Raw genomic sequence first — 15,023 nt, forward strand, 5'->3', positions numbered from 1 at the left:
CAATCTCTGGATAGAGACTGCGAGAGCAAAGGGAAGAATTGAGGTTGTAGCTCTCGCGGGTGATGGAGATAGAGGCAAAGGGCTTCCCGTTACTGCTTTTTCTGTGTCCTAAACCTGTTTTGATTATAAGTGGGACTTGGTGGCAGTGAGGGCGAGGCGTGACGAGCACAGCGGAGAGGAAACGCTCAGGTGTCTGGCTCAGCCCTCTCCTCCTCCGTCCTCCCTGACCGTCTCCTCGGACTTCTGAACAAGGAAACAAGGGTGCCACCTCCATTTCCTCTCCTGGTGACCCTTGTACGTGCCTCGCTATACCCAGCTTTGCTTCGGGCGGCGTGGGCAGTAGGGACAACGTGCATCAGATTTTCCTGTATGTCCCTGGCCTCACGTCTGCCTCCGTCTCCCCGGACCCTAACGCCAGACTCTCTGGCTTGAACCTCAGCACTGCTGCAGGGTAGATGCATGACTTTCACGACTCTGGGCGTGTTTCTTCCTCTGTAAAAGGTGACACAGGAGGAAACTGAGTTCAGATGAACAGATGTAGGGCGTGCCTCTCGCCTCCCAGGCACCACATCTGAGGCCCTGGGAGCTCACAGGCTCTCCCAGAGGTGGTTGGGGACCCGCCCTCCAGCTGGCACATCTAGGGGGTGGAGGGGGGTGGCAGAGAAGAAGTGGATCCAGGCCTGCTGCGTATCTCACCTCTGACTCTTTAAACCCAACATGAATGGGAGGAGGATCGGACTGCAGAACTGTGAGCCCTGCAGATAGGAAATGATTTCTGCATTGTCTGTTGACCTGGATTGCTGGTATTCCTGGTGGAAAGTGGACCTGAGAGTTGAGAGGAGGCTCTCTTACTGATAAGACCTCTGTACCTGCTCCCTACCCCCTTCCCCATGTTTCCCAAGAACAGAGTTTCTGGTGTCTGATTGAGGGGGAGGGGGGCTGACCTGACCAGGTGAGGCCATCTCGGCCACCTCTGCACCTGCCTGGAATCCTGGAGTCTGGCCGATGGTGCCGGCAAGGTCAGGGAGAGGTGTTTCTGGGCGGGGGTCACAGTGAGTGAGCCTTTCATGTCTCCCGTCTGTTTCTTCCCCATTTTGTGAGGGGCTGGATTGAGTCTTGGAGAATGGCTCTTGCTGTATGCTAGGCGCTTACTCTCATTTATTGAGCACCTGCTTGTGAAGCGCTTTGCTCTACCTGCAGGCCTGGGCTCACTCAATCCTTATAGCAAACCCTTTGAGGTGACGGAGCTGATCACCATCCTCATTGACAAATGTGGGGGTGTTGAGGCATAGCTTGTTTTTAGTTTTTTAGTTTTCACATTTAAATGTTTTTATGGAGGTAAAATACACATAATGAAATTGACCATTTTCACCATTTTTAAGTGTCCAGTTCAGGGGCATTAAGCACATCCACATTGTTGTGTAGCCATGAATCTCCAGAGCGTCTTCGTTTTCCCAAACTGAAACTTTGTCCCCATTAAGCGCTGAGTCCCGATTGCTCCTCCGGCCTCAGCAACCACTGTTCTACTCTCCGTCTCTGCTACTGTGACTAGTCCAGGTACTTGCTCTTAGTGGGGGTCAGACAGCATTTGTCCTTCAGGGGCTGGCTTAGCTCACTTAACATAATGTCCTGTTGGAGCACGGGTCAGTGCTTTAAGGCTGGGTGCTCTTCTGCTGGACGCACGTACCACGGGTTTGTTCATCTGTTCACCAGTTGATGGACATCTAGGTTGCCTCCACCATGTGGCTACCGTGAATCATGCCCCTGGAATTATGGATGTAGGTATTGCTGGGTCATGTGGTGATTCTGTGTTCAGTTTTTTGGGGAGACGGCCATACTGTTTTCCATAGTTGCTTCATACCCTCACCAACACTTATTTTACATATATACCTAACTATACATGCATGTATATGGTAAGTGGTAGCCACCCTGGTAATTGTGAAATGATGTCTCACAGTGGGTTTGATTTGCATCGCATTAAATGACTAAGTGTTGAGCGTTTTCTCCTGTGCTTACTGACCACTTCTAGATCTTAACAGAAATGTTTGTTGCTGCTGCTGAGTTGTAGGGGTTCTTTATATATTATGGGTATTAATCCGTTTTCAGGTGTATTATTTGCAAACATTTTCTCCCATTCTGTGCATTGTCTCTTCACTCCCTGAATGTACAAGTGGTTTTAATTTTGATGATGTCCAACTTAGATGCTTTTTTCTTTCGTTTTGGCACAAGGCATAGAAATTGTATGAAACTCCAGCCATGGTCATCCAGTCAGAGTGTCAGAGCACAAGTCTTATGCCTGCAGCACTGCCCTGAGTCTTCATCCTTTGGATTCCAGTGGCCAGTGTTTATTCTGTCAGGTGTCTCTGTTTAGCTCTCCGGTGCGTATTCTTGGTCATGCCCTCAGAGTTCTAACAGGTGGACTTTCTTTCCGCACTTCCCAGAGTACAGGGGGGCTCCCAGCTTCCTGGTACCTGGCGAAGATTGGGTGAAGGCAGGTACTCACTAACGTGCAGTCAACAGCCTATTAAGGGTCACAGTGTGCCCACCCTGGACACTCCAACATATCGAAGACCTGTCCAAGAGTTGTTTTTCTTGCAGAAGAATTGACTAGCAAATGCTTTTGGTCACAAACATTTGTGGTGACAGTTGGTGAGCAGATTTCATGTAGCTTTGATGGTTAGCCCATCATCCTCGATAGATGCCTCGAAAAGAAACGGCTGTCATTTATTGGCCAGTCATGATGCATGGTAGTAGGCGGACACCTGTAAACCCTGCACCTTGCTCAGGAGCCAGGGTCTGACCCGTAAGCACTGACTCCGCCTGCGTCTTCTTTCTGGTCTCTCCTGGCCCTATGCCTCAGCGCTCTCCTCCAGGGAGAACTGTGATCCCGAGTTTTGGAGTTTATTGTTGCTTTGCTTAAAAATTGTTTTCACTGTATACATGAGTCAGCCTTAATACTACACTATTTTCTTTCCTTCCTCTTGAGCTTTACAGAAATTCTGTGCTCTCTGCAGCTTCCTTTGGGCCTCAGCACCTCGTGATAAATCCCTGTTGGTGCACAGCAGTCTGTTTCTCGCTGTGGTCATCTCTTCCACTGTGTGAACACACCATGGTTTATTTATCCGTTCTCCAAGGGCATGCAAATTGTTGGCAGTTGTTTTTCTTTGTTTTGTTTTGTCGTTTTCTTTCCCCACACAAACAGCACTGCTGGGTGCAGTGTGTGAGGTGTTTTTGTTTTTGTTTTTGTTTGTTTTTAAGTAAATGGTATTTAAAAAATATTTTTATAGGTTTTATTTATTTTTTTGACACAGAGAAAGAGCTAGTGAGAGAGAGAGAGAACACAAGCAGGGGGAGTGGCAGGCAGAGGGAGAAGGAGAAGCAGGCTCCCTGTTGAGCAGGGAGCCCTACTCAGGGTTTGATTTGAAGACCCTGGGATCATGACCTGAGCCAAAGGCAGACGCTTCACTGACTGAGCCACCAAGGTGCCCGGGCACATCTTGTTTGCCTGTTCACACAGGGTTTGTGTCTGGAGTGCTGGCACCCCATGTTGCTTTGGGATTGTCCTGGGATCCTACACTCTCAAAATTGGAAGGGACTTCTTTGGCCAAGTATTTCACCTTCACTGATCATCTAAAAGAAAATATTTTTGGTGTGGTGGTTAAGAGCTTAGTCCATGACATTGGAGGGCCACTGCTTCCCTCCTGCCTTTGCCTCCTTCTGTGACTTAGTTCATTGTGCAGTGACCTTAACTTTTCCCTACCTCAGTTTCCTCCACTGTAAACCCAGGGTAAAAGTCTGGATCAGATCATGCAGGATTAACTCTGGACCAGAGTGATAAATGCTGAGCAAGGGCTCTGTCCTGCTGATGTTGATCCTGGTTGGTGTTTAAAGATCACTTATACCTGCCCCAGAATGATGCTGAGATAGAAACTGAAGCCCAGGAGATGGGCAGTAGCTCAGACAAGGTCACGTAGTGGGAGCAGTAGGATTGGCATTCTGGAAACAGCCCATGTTCAGTGTATTTTCTTTCATTGTGGGCCCAGGATTCCAGGCAGGTCCACGGTCCTGCTGGACCATTGTGCTCCGTCCGATGATCTTGACCTGTCCAGGTGGGATTTTCCTCTTCCTGTCCAGACTTCCTAGTGCTTTTCTGCTTGGAATGTAGGAAGGCAGGGCACCTGCTCTGGTGGAACTGTGTTTCTGATTACCCAGGACTTACATACCCCCAGCCAGAGTAAGCCCTCCAGAAACAGATACACTGGCTGTGGTCTTATAGAAAGGGCTCCCAAGAGGCCCCACCCCATCCTGGATGCCTGCCCCATGAATAAATAGCCCTGTAATTTCTGTGTTCCTCCCTGCCTCGCGTTCCAGCCTTCAGACCCAAACTGGGGGAGGAGGGCATGCAGGTCTCTCTTCTGGGAGAAGGACCTGGTTCATCAGCAAGATTTATTCATTCATTTAGGGTCTGAGAGCCCAGAGCCTGGGCGTTTAACGACCTGGGGCTCTGCTTGGCATTTTGCATTGTTCTGTTCTTCGTTGGCAGAGACCACCAAAAGCCGTCAAGAGAGTTGTTCCCATGCATTAGGAGCATGGAAAAGCGTCCGAAGCGTAATGGGTAAGAGGGAGAGCTTCTTGTTCCTACAGTGTAGGTCTGGGTCCTGCCTCTGCCTTGGGAAGTCTCAAATCTCCTGGGAGAAGTCACCCTCTTGAGTGTGTTTTCACGTCTGTAAAACTGGAAAGTCAATAGTATCTACCAGGTACTTTGTTGCAAAGATTAAAGGAGATTCTGTGCACTGGAGCTTCCCCCAGAGCCAGCATGTAGTTGGTGCTCAGTAAGTGCTGGCGATTATTATCCGGCCAGCCAATGAGCCCCAAAAATGCTGGAACGGAGTACCTGGCACAATAGGTGGTCAGTAAACACGTGATGAATGAGTGAGGGTGTTGAGTGCTTCCCGTTTTGAAAAACATTTATAAGTGTTTCATTTTTTAAAATTCCTAGTTTTGGAGTCTTGGGATCCATGCCTAAGCCCCTGTCTCTGCAAAATGACATGAATTGCTACCCTCCTTTGGGTCTTGATTTCTTCCACTGCGGACTCATGTCAGTGTGCATATAAATAGATCTGACTGTATACCAGCTTCCGACTTGAGCGCTCTGCCTTTGTATGTGTAGTTTGTGTGGTCGATCTTAATTTCCCTGTTTTACCGACAGGAAAACCGAGGCAGAGGGGAAAGTGACTTTTCAAGGTAACTGTGAATAAGTAGTAGGGACGGAGCTAAGATTTGAAACCAGGCAGCCTAATTTTAGGATCTTTGTGTCTTCACTGGTATGCTTTCCTGCCTTGAGGTTATGTCTGCCTCAAGGGTTCCAGGTCGATGATTGATAATGTGCAGCGCGGAAGAATTTAGGGGTGTTTGGGAGAAGTTTATTAATGGCACCTTCTGCCCAGCCCTCAGGAGCACAGGGCAGTCCAGGGGAGGCCCTGCCATTGCTGAAGCGGCAGGGTGGGGGGGTAGGATCTGAACACAAATGTCCCTTTGTCCCTTGTACCACAGATCATCTCTCCCATCTGGCAGCTCCAAGGCTCATCCACATTCTTTCGTCCTCCTGGAATGTCAGTGGATGGAGTATGGACCTAAGGGTAGGGCTGAACATTTGAGGCTTAGAACTTTTTGCCTTTTGAAGAGATGTTTGCGGTATGGTTGCTCCCTCGGATTTTGCCCTATGTCTGCAGTTCAGCCTGCTTGGGGAATGAATCCGAGTGTAGACAATAAATGCAGGTTCACATTCCATCACCCACTGGTCCTGTGGACCTGACTCATGCTGGGACTTAATCAGTAAGGGTGGGTTGGTAGCAGGCTCCTTCCGTTTGTTCCAGTAGCTCATGGGGCTCAGGGCACACAGGCAAGAAACTGATAGCTGCCAACTTGCTCCCCTTCCCCCGAAACTGACAGTGTGGCTTTCATTGTGGGTGTAATAAATGGTGCTTTTTAAGGATACCTCTCAGCTGTTGAGTGTTTTAAGCTTCCAGATGTTCTTTGCCCAGGAAGCAGAGTGGGTGCATGATTCCATCTCTTTAAAGGTTGATGCAGACATTTCAGTAACTTGCTTCCAACCCCAGGGGAGGTATCGTATTTCCCTCTAGGGACAGAGACACCCATTTGCTAGTGTGGCCTGGGTGAAGCATTTAGCAAGTTGTAAGTGAAAACAAGTGACCTGGATTTGCAGGCAGGAGGCCTGAGTTCTGGTTCACACTGGCTGTGTGACTCCGGGCTGAGCAGGTGACCTCTCTGACCCTCAGTTTCTGAAGCTTTCAGCTGGGGACACTTTTATTTATTTATTTATTTATAATACATTATTTGCCCCAGGGGTACAGGTCTATGAATCATCAGGCTTACACATTTCATAGTACTCACCATAAGAACTATAGGAAGCACTGTCAGGTAGAAGCCAGAGTCTGTGCAGATGTTAGCTCTTCTGACCCAAGGTTGTTGGACTCTCTGAACTACAGTTGTTCTGTCTGGAAAATGAAAATTGTAACAGTGCCTACATTCATAGGGTTGTTGGAAGGATTAAAGGAAATAATGCCTACAAAGTGCTTAGAACCCAACCTGTTCTAGGACCTCAGTGTGTCCTGGTTGTTGTAATTATTATTGTAGTGGCTGTTGTGGTTTAGGACCTAGAGACACCGAGATGGAACAGCCAGTCACTGGGACACCAGAAAGGGAAAGGAGCAGAATGCATATAAATGTAGTGATGAGTAGAGGGCATAAGTCCATCCGGGCTTGACACGCCCATGGAGACAGGACTTACCTGGGCTGAATCTTTGAAGCAGAGATTCCAGGCTTCCTGGGCAGAAGGGATGGAGGGCATTGCAGGCAGTTGGAGCAGCACCTGCTGGGCTTAGACGGGTGGGAGCTGGCTCTGTTCGGGGACCACACGAGCTGTTTGCAGGGGCAGACCTCAGCAGGGCACTGTGGAAAGGAACCCAGCCCCAAAGAGGCCAGCTCCCAGAGATTCTCCAGGAAAAGTCAAGGAAGAATCTGGGGCCGGAGGATAATATGATTGGACTTGGGCATCAGATCACTCCAGGTGCTCAGAGGAGGTGGTGTTGAACAGAGGGCATGAAGCCTGGGCAGGGAGATCAAGAGAAGGAAGCACACCATTTCAAAAGTCCATGTGGTGTACCTTTTTGTTAAAGTTAAAAGTCTTTATGATCCAAGTTGCATGTGTGCTATGATCCCACTTATGTCACCCCTTCCCAGAGTATCTGCAAGTGCAAGATGTTTGGTATGGTGTACACTGAAAAGTGGCTTCAGCTTGCTGGCCATTTGCATTATTGTGCGGGGTTGTTGGGTGAAGCTGGAACCCAGACTACTGGCCTGTCCCACAGATGGCTTCTTCCTACTTCCTACAGATGCAGAGCTCTTGAACATATGCAAATAAGAAAGAGGGATGGCAGCCCTAGTGTGTTTGAATTTAGAGTCATACACCTTTTTAAAAAGAATCTGTTTTTTTTTTTTTTTAAGATTTTATTCATTTGAGAGAGCATGTGCACATGAGTGGGGGGGAGGGGCAGAGGGCGAGGGAGAAACAGACTCCCCACTGAGCAGGGAGCGCAGATGCAGGGCTGGATCCCAGGACCCTGAGATCATGACCTGAGCGGAAGGCAGAGGCTTCACCAACTGAGCCACCCAGGCACCCAAAGAATTGGGTTTTCAATCGAATAATACATGCACATATTTAAAATCAAATGGGAAAGGCTGGTGTGGAAAGGGGCGGAAGTCCTCTGTCTCCCTGTCCTCTTCTCGCCTGCCCTCAGTCCTGTTCCTAAGTGAATGGGGGCGGGGTGGGTCAGTATCTCTAAATAATAGGCCTACGTGCCCCTCTCCACCCCCCTTCCCCACCCCTCTCGAAGGTCTCCCTGGTAGCCTGGGACTCACATTTGCTGAGCCTGGGATATCCGCTTGCCCACCCTTCCCTCTAACACCTCCCTCTTTCTGGCATCTGTATTTTCATGTTGGCAAGGCTGGTAACGTTCATATTCTCTCCCACATCCATAATTAAGACTTCTGTGCTTTATTGGCAGGATTAATTCTAGAAGTTGAAACATTGGTAAACAGTGTTTATAAGATTATGCCTCTAAATGGTCTTCCTTGTACACTGGAGCTACGGATGCTGATCATGTGTCCTTTCTGGATGGTTCTCTGTCCTGGGATTTCTGGTCGCCTCTTCCCTCCTTGAACTATCTGGCTTTTATCCTGAGAGGAGCTGCTTTTTGAACTCTCAGCTCCATCAAGGCCCTCCCACCCTATTTCTCAGGTTACTCACTTGGGGACCCCCCCCCGGCCCCTGCTCTCCAGTGGACCTGCTGTGGTATAGACTGTTCCTGGGGCTTCCCATGGTTCTTCTGGGACTGAACCACTTTTTAATGGATCACTCCGTCAACCACTTTCTAAATCCTAGCTTGTTGGAAGCATAATCTGAAAACAAACTAATTTCTTCTTGATCTCCTATTATACCTGTTGCTCATTTGATCCAGGAACCTGGGTTATTATTTCTGTCAATGCTTATTGTTATTAACTGAGATCATCTAATGTCAACAACCTCATTGGATTTTTCTCTTACTGTAATAGATATTTCTAAATGGAGTTAAAAACAGGCTTTTAAGCATGACTTTTAATGTAACATAATGTCCTATCCCATCGTAATGATAGTTTGTCATTTTCCAAATTTTATCTGTATTTTTGAGTATTAAGAATATTTTTTGTATTCATCTCTCATAATTCATGTTGAGATGAGTCTGTATGCACGTGCATGTGTGTAAATAAACCTATTTCCATCTTTCAGATTTCCTTAAGGTTGATTTCTGGATCTAGAATGACCAAGTCAAAGGTTCTAGATGTTTTTAAGGCTCTTGATGCATATTGTTAAATGTCTTTCCCATTTGGTTTGGCTGGATTGCAGCCGCAAGCTGATGTTACACGTTTGCCATGCATGGAGTTGCTTTCGTGTGAAGTTGGGTTTCTGAGGCCTGGTTGACGTGGGTCTTGTTGAGGTGAAGGGGATAGTTCTTTGGTGTTTGACACTATTTCTTAAGATGATTTGGGGTTTCACTTAAATAGCACACTGGGGATAAATGTCTGTGTCACAGGACGTGCAGCTCTTCCCTGTTATGTTGTGTCATCCAAAATGATGAACACGAGAGGAATGCATTTAGGTCTTAGTTGCCTCCGGCTTACCAGCTATGTGACCTTGGTCAACTTGTTTTGCGTCTTGGACCTTGGTTTCCTTTCCTATAAAATGGGAATAATAATACCAAGCCTTTCCTCCTAAGGTGTTTGGGAAGGTTGGATGAGTATGTGCCTGTGACTTGCTTAGCCCAGAGCCTGGTCCTGGGGACTGCTCAGGAAAGGTCAGCTGTTAGTTCTGGAATGCTCTGGCAGCCCCAACAGGTCCCCAAAGTTGAGTCAAACCAATGTGCAGGATAGCTTCTCAAGCTGGCTGCCTCTGGCTTTTGGCAGGTAGGTACATACTTCGGACTCTTCGAAGTCAGAAGGGACCCATCCAAGCTTGTCATTTGACAGATGACAAAATCAGGCTCCAGATGGTGAGTCGCTCTTTTGGAATTTTCTCACTGTTCCGATTTGCTTGGAAAAGGAAGAACACACACGAAAGCATGTGTGCACAGACTAGATCTGGAAGGACGAGCAAAGAAGTTGAGGCTAGCGGCTGCGGCAGAGGAGGCCAGTGGGCCTTCTGGGGTCGCAGGGAAGCTTAGCATTGATTCTGAGACTCTTTCCATTCTGTGGAAAAGATTTACCATGTGCACATATTCATTCTTCAATGAATAAAAATCAAGTTCTTAAAAATCCACCAGGTAGGGGCACCCGGGTGGCCCAGTTATTAAGCATCTACCTTTGGCTCAGGTCATGATCCTGGGGTCCTGGAATTGAGTCCCATGTTGGGTTGCCTGCTCAGCGGGGATCCTGCTTTTCCCTCTCCTACTCCCCCTGCTTGTGCTCCCTCTCTCTCTCTCTTTCTGTCAAATAAGTAAAATCTTAAAAAAAAAAAAAAAATTCTGCCAGGTGGCAAAAAATCTTTGAATGCTATCCTGCTTGCTTCCTGATGCAATCATAACAAGCTCTTAGGAGTATTCAGAAATCTGTTAGTTTCATAGCTGTCCATCTGAACCCATGTACCCGAATCCCAGACTGGAAAGCTTTCTTTTAGTCCCACCGACAGTCTGCTTTCCCCTTGCTGGCCTTCTTCCCTGCCTTCCAGAGTCTGCCAAGCCAAGTCTGGAGTCTTAAACACCCCTGGTCCCCAGGCAGCTGACCACCCCTGTGTCCCTGTGTGCCACCTTCTCGGGCGCACTGTGTGGGGGAGCCCTGGGCCAGACTGAGCAGGCCTGATGCTGGAGGCCTTGGACTCCTCCCACCCAACCCCCTCCCCGCAGGCACCTCCCAGTGCAGAAGGAAGAGTCTGTGCAGCCTGTTCCCTATCCTCCTTTGAACCAAGCCTTGTTCCAAGAATTTCAGGGCTGCCTTGCTCGTATGGCAGGCTTGAGCTGCTCCCCCAGGTCCCATGCACGGAGTTGGCTGCTCCCTGGAAAAATGTCTTTCCCCCCTTTTTTCTGGCATGAAGTCTGGATTTCCTGCCCCGCCCCAGACCCTGCATCTCAGGGGTCCTTTGAGTTGAGTCCTGAATGAGCCTCTTGCTCTGCAGCCTTGGATGGTGGGGGATTGGGGGGGAGTTGAGGGTGGGGAGCAGGAGCAGAAGGCCTGAAACCCCTATCTTCCCCCATCTCAAACACCTTTGATCTTCATGCTGGCCTGAGGCCCCCCCCCACCCCGTTTCTCCCAGGGGCACGGTCAGGGCTGGGGAGCCAGATTGTTAGCCCTGAGTTAGCCCCCTCTCTCTCTGGAGGTCTCCGTTCACTGGTGAGCGGTTTTTTGTTTTTGTTTTTGTTTTTCCCTATGCAGTGACCATCTAGGGCATCTAGAAGTGTTTATAGGCCCATTTTTGTTTACCCATTCAACACGAAAATAGCCATATTGATCCCACGGTGGGGGGCTGGGCAGGGGGTGGCGAACCTTGTCGCTGCTTGGACGGGGCCCTGCATTAGCCTGAAGGCTGGTAAGAAGGGCCAGTGCTTTCTGGCCATTAACGCCCAGGCACATTTCAGCAGAGCCGCGCCAACTTCCTCCCCTCTTTATTCGCAAAGTAGACCTCAGGCCCAAGGCGTTTTCCTGTGTCGCGTTCCTTGTACAGATGAAGGAAACTGAGGCACAGGGCAGCTGTGCCGTTCCTGAGGGAGAGACTGTGAGGTTCTGGGGAGGTGAGTCCTTATCACTGGTAACAGCAACAATAACGACCGTACAGATAATAGTAAGTGGCGGCAGCGGCCCCACAGTGTGGGGCTTTGATTCTCCTCCGGTGGCTTCTCCTCTCTTCCGCACTGGCAGCGCCAGCCCTCCAGTGTTTGTATTTCTCCTTGGCCAGCAACGTATTTTGAAATTTAAATGATAAAGCAAACAAGCCCTGTTTTCATTGAAGCTTTAGAAAAACTTGCGGGAAACCTCTGCTCATTGGCTTTGGGAGCCAAGATAGGCCAAGTTTCCCTTTCAACGTGGGCAGAGACGGACATGAAGGACAGTCCATCCGTGGAGAGTGAATGGCCGCATTCATCTTGATTAAGCTCAGTGAATTAACGAAAGGATGATGTATGTTCTACCAAACTCACCCTTTTATGTATGTGCTTGTGGCCAATTTGTCTTTGCTGGAAATGGAAAGCTGACAAGATGGGCTATTTTTTCCTGTTAAAAATAATTACATGCCAGATGCCGTTCCAAGTTCTGCGCCTCAACCAGTTAAAGATTTTTGGATCTTTTGCCCAGAATGCCTGTTCAGAAGGTAAGCTTGTTAGCATCAGAGCCAAGTATAATAATAATGATTCAGGTCAGGGACTACAAAGGACTCTGTGATGAGCAAAAAAATAATTATTGCATATAATGAAACCTTTTAAATATATAGAGAGATGGGGTGGTCCCAGCAAGAGAAATTTATGTTGTAGCCGTGGAGGTAATAAGCCTCCACCCCCCTTCGAGCTTGTTCTTAGAAGAATTTCAGAGGCAGTTCCTCTCTCGCTGTTAAGCAGAGCTTCCCAGAAACCCTCGCGGATAGAACAGCTGCCAAGGGCTTTAAAAGAGCAGGCCTCGAGGTGTTGCTTCCAAGGCTCCTTTTTTGGGTGGGGGAACCTGTGTTGCCAAAAGAGAGTGGCTGCCCAGCCTGGTGTGAGGAACCTATTTCTAGAGTCTAAGTTTGGATCTCAGCTCTGCCACTCATCAGCATGGGTTCTCTCTGCCCACCTGTAGAGCCAGAACCGGAATTCCATCGTGGCAGGGTCGGGGCACAGGCTGTGGAGAGTACTTGCGCGGTGTTGCCTTGGTCTGCTAGTGATGCTGTGACTGGTGACCACAAACGATGTCGTTTGCAACAGCAGATATTTATTCTCTCAAGGTTCTGGAGGCTAGAAGTCCAAAATCAAGGTGCCATTAGGGCCACGCTCTCTCAAAAGGCTCTATGGAAGAACCTCTCTTTCCTCACCCCTCTCTAGCATCTCGTCCGGAGGGTGCTGGAAATGCTCGGCGCTCCTCGCCTTTCGGTACCGCGACTCCAGCTCCTGCTTTCATCGTCCCATGGTCTGCTCCCTGAGTGTGTCTCTGTGTGCTCGCCTCCTTCTATAAGGGCACCAGTTGCCAGAGCTGGGGCCAACCCCAACCCAGGGTGACCTCATCTTTACAAATCAATCTGCAGAAGACCCCCAATTTCCAAATAATAAGATCATGTTCTCAGGTTCTGGGGACACATGAATCTCTGGGACACATTATTGAACCCAGTAGACACGCCTAGCATGCTATTGAAGTTAACATCCCAGACAGAGGACAGCACCTGCTCTTTTTATGACTGTCCCCTAACGGAGGTATGGATAGATACTTCTCAAGATGGGAGCAAGCCTGGTTACTTGAGGAGCAGAAGGAAGGCCACATGGCAGATGCTGAGTGAGGGGGGTGGCTGGACTGGAGGGTGGCGAAGACGCAAGTCGGGGTCAAGCAGCTGGCTAGCTGGGGGGTGGCCGAAGAGCTGGAGAGGCCACTTGCTTCATTCCACCTTCGAGCGCTGCTCTCTTGGGCAAGTGATGGCCCAGTACGTGGGCAGAAGAGGGTGCATTCTGGATTCTGACCCCCCGTGTTTGTTCTCTTGCCTCTTGGGCTTTGGTCTCTGCCTTGCTGTGTCACCTTGGTTGATGAGTGTCACTTGGGTTGAGAGGGATGAGGAGAAGGGAGAATGCTTTAGCGTCTGTGAGAGCAAGCCTGACCCCAAGGCCTGTGAAATGAATTGTTTCTATGACCTCTGTGTGAAATGAATTGTTTCTATGTGAAATGAATTGTTTCTATGACCTCTGTGTGTGAGTCCTGGCTCTGTAGCCTGCTAGTTGCACCTAATCCCCTGGGCCCTACTGTGCCTGGGGGAATACTGCTGGCCAGGACTGCAGGGGTGGTTGAGGGATTTGGGTCAGATTCCACAGGGCAGTTTTGGTCAATAAGCAGGCATTCCATAATCCTCTCTGCTTTAGGACAATCCTGCCCTAGGACTCAGAGGGATTGCCTGCATTCTTGTCCGGAGACTGGAATGCTGTGCAATGACAGTGGCCCCAGGGGAGTGTGAGCCTCTCCCCATCCTGCTCCCTGCTCCCAGCCCCACTGACCCGATAGTGCCAGTGCCCTCTGCCAGCTGGGCCTAGGTCCCTCTTACCATTTCTAGCTTGGCCTGGGCCACCCCAGCTGGGGCAACTGGACAGCAATGCCACAGACAGGATATTTTCTAGAAACAACCTATGGGTCTCAGGACCACACACGGCAGCAAGAGTTAGAGTCCACGGGGCCCTGGATGGATACGAAGACAGTCCCTTGGGGGGACACATCTGTGTGTCCTCTGATACTATCAGTCGTCTTGCTCAGTGCTTCTCTGATGGCGGTGGCCTTCAGAACCGCATGGCAGTCCTGTTGAACTCCAGACGGCAGCCCCACACCCGGGGGTCTAGAACTGAGTCTCTAACAAGCTCATGGACCAAGGTTGAAGGAAGTCTATCTCATTCGGAGGACCATAATTTAGTCCAGTCCCTCCAAAGTCCTGTCCTCTCTGCTTCTGATGCCACTGTCCCCATCCATGCCTTCCTTACCTTTCACAGCCCATATGCAGGATCTGCCTGCCTGGGCCCCTGCTTCTGCCGTGGCTCCTTCTCTGGGGGCCGGCAGAGCCTGGCCGTGTGGCCAATGGAAGCCCTCCCCAGTCTAATCCCTATTCCTATGAGGCCCTGCCTGCCTTCAGCGTCTTTTTTTTTTTTTTTTTTTTTTAAATAAATACTTTATTTGTTTGACAGAGATCACAACTAGGCAGAGAGGCAGGCAGAGAAAGAGAGGAAGGGAAGCAGGCTCCCCGCTGAGCAGAGAGCCCGATGCGGGACTCCATCTCAGGACCCTGAGATCATGACCTGAGCGAAAGGCAGAGGCTTAATCCATTGAGCCACCCAGGTGCCCCCTTCTAACCTCTTCTGGGTGCTCTCCCTCCCAGTACCCTGGCATTTGTTAGTTCCCGTTCACCCTACTCTGCCACAGGACCTTTGTATGCCTGCTGGTCACTCGTCCTGGAAGGTTCCTCCCCCAGCTCTTTGAAAGGCTGGCTTCTGTTCATCCCGACCTTGGTCACCTCCTCAGACCATCCCTTCTAATAGGCCTGTTCCCCAGACTTTGTTATTCTCAGTCACTGAGTGCTGCTGACTTCTGCTGTGGCATCAATCACAGCCTGGAAAAAAAGTTTTTTTGATGTATTTCACTTCTTTTCTTTTAAAATAGAAATAAACACATTTATTGGTTTTGTTTATATCATAATTATTTTAAATTAATATATAATGTATTATTTGATGTATTCACCTTTTAAAAAATAGAAATAAATGCATTTA

The sequence above is a fragment of the Mustela erminea genome, chromosome 16 (genome assembly GCF_009829155.1).
Source record: "Mustela erminea isolate mMusErm1 chromosome 16, mMusErm1.Pri, whole genome shotgun sequence".
Lineage (NCBI taxonomy): Eukaryota > Metazoa > Chordata > Mammalia > Carnivora > Mustelidae > Mustela > Mustela erminea.